The following is a 2,656-nucleotide window of genomic DNA, read 5'->3' on the forward strand; positions in this document are numbered from 1 at the left end:
ATATATATATATATATATATATAGTGTCTTATCCACTCTAAACCCAATTCTGCTAATGGCTCAAGTTAGCAGTCAATCCCAAATGTTCCCCCTAAGTGAAACGGGACATTCTTGAGGATTTCTCCTTACTGTGACTGAATCTCATTTTAGCTGGGACAAAGAAAGCTTTAATGCAGTTAACACAGTGCAGCAGGCAATTTGAACATGGCTTAAAATATAGATGGGGGGTAGAAGTCAAGCGGTCATCAGGATGGTTCATAACTACCAAATAATTTGTAGCTCTCTTTCAATTTCCAACCACTGAACGACAGCAGCAAATAACACATTTATTCACTTTGAAATTATGCACTTGCCATTGTATTTAGTCTGCCATTATCATCTCTTCTCTGAAATACTGATGAGCTCTTTCCACACATGGACATTAGGATTTTCACCATGTTTTCCATATCTACAGTGACCATATTTGCCCAACTAAAATTCAGGACACATGGTTTCACACCAGGACAGAATATTTGAAATCTTTACTGCCCCAGAAAAATTGAAGATACATAGTAGCTGTCTGGGTATCACCATATTTGAATTCTGGATTTGCCCCAATGCATGTTAGGAGGGTTCCTGCCTTATAGAAGGTGTTCACCACCATTTATGTTTGTTAAACAGAACTGAAGTGGGTTACGTTGGATTTATATGGTGAAAACCCTTGAAAAGTGATTTCTTCTAGAGTTTGTGAAAAAACAGGAAAATGAAATATCATTATTATAAATAAGTCTTTATAAGGTGACCATCCTTAGGCTGGGAGTAAGGGAGGGAGGAAGTGAGCCCAGGCCAAATCTCATACACACAGTGTGTGGGCCCTCCTAACACTTTTATACAGATGCTGCAAAGAGGCAGGCAGCCAGAGAGCTGGGGGAGGGTGAGCAAGGGTGAGCGCCTGCAAAAGTGTGCATGTAGTGGGGGGTTGCTAAATGAGTATCTGTGCTTCCCCATGGTCTTTTTCTTCTTTTAAAGCACCACCTTTACTCCCTCGCTTCCAATCAGCCAAACGTGGCCCCGACCCCAACCCTGGACCCATTCATCTTGTGGGGGCTCAGCCTGTGAGGACGAATTTTTACATTATCAACAAAAGCATGTTCTGTAGCCTTAGCAATCTAATTACCATGGCACTTCCAGGGGATAGAGATTCGCCTGTTGTTTCAGCTCTGTGGAACTGATTCATAGGTTGCCCCTTACAGCTCCTGCACACGCCCACGTGGTATGTTATTAACACTTAACAGTGGAAGAGGTAGTTCTACCCTCCCTTAGAGCGATATCCTGCAAAGCAATATTTAACATATGCGCAAATGCATTTCAGTCACCAAAAAGGGTGACCAATTACCTTTGCAACTAAACAGCAGGCTCGCTCCACTCTTTTCATCAACCTAAAGAAAAGGCTGAGGGCGCGCTGGCTGCCTAGGTAACCTCCTGCCAGTGAACGCTCGCTGGCAGCGCCCACAGGGCGCGCATCCGCATTCACAACTTGGTCCAACCATCAGGCCCGCCTCCCTGACTTGTTGAGAGCCACCAGCCAAGTTTTAGCTAGGGCTGCTCCCCATCTCTCTCAAGCGCGGGATGCGCGCCCCACTGGATGCATAGTCTGAAAGAGACCGAGAGGCCACAAACGTCTTACGGTTTGCAAATTCAACTAGCCGTTTCTTGCGAGCGCACCTCTGATAAATTAACCTGTTTGAGATCCACTCTTCTAGCCTGCATTGTCAGTATAGCAACTTGTCCTAATTGGATTCTGAGACTAGCTTTAAGAGCCCAATAGCTGGACAGTCAATCACAGAAGGCCATTAATATTCATCTGTTGACAGCGGCAGCCCTCAGCTAAGGTTAAGATATGCCCTTACAGCACGATCTGATTGTGCAGAACAAAAGGCAGGCGTACAGAAACTTTCCTCCACCTAAAATCATCTCCTCTTCAGGGTCTAGCCTGTCAAGAAAGCAGATGAATTTAGGAGGGGGAGGAGTTAAATCATCTTTGGACTCTTGCTCCGCAGGCCAGCACCACCGTCTTTGAAGAGATTTTTGCCAACCTACAGAAGGGACTCTGTGGAAGGAAAAGGCTCAGACTATTTCATTTTAGGGACCCTCTTATTCAAAAGTTTCCCTCCGCGCGTCTTCATCCACCCCTGCGGATTCGGAGATCTGCCCTCAACTTTGCCTACACTTGGGCCCGCGAGCCTCGGAAACCCAGACCAAGGAGAGGAGGGCGTGGGGATACGTTGGGGAAAGGATGGACGGAGCCGCGGTCCAGCTAAGGCTGAAATTCTGACACATACGTGTGAGCAAGGGTGGCAAATTCCCGAGGCACCAGCTTGACTGTGGGACCCGGGTTCACTAGGGCCCAAGGAATCGGCTCCCACCTTCCCGCCCTCCCAAAAAAAATGGGCGCTAGCGAGAAGGCGATCTCAGCCGTTCCTCTCGCTAGCACATTTCCTGACAGTACACGAGCCTGGGGCACAGGGACACGGTCCACACAGACCCTGCTTCTCTCCTTCAATATAGTCGGCCAGGCCCCAGGCACTCGGACCATTCCCAGGTACCCAGCGGCAGGGCGCAGGACCGCGGCCCCACAGGGCTAGCGCGTTAGGGATACAACCACCACGCGCCCTTT

Source organism: Marmota marmota, unplaced genomic scaffold (assembly GCF_001458135.2).
Source record: "Marmota marmota marmota unplaced genomic scaffold, marMar, whole genome shotgun sequence".
Classification (NCBI taxonomy): Eukaryota; Metazoa; Chordata; class Mammalia; order Rodentia; family Sciuridae; genus Marmota; species Marmota marmota.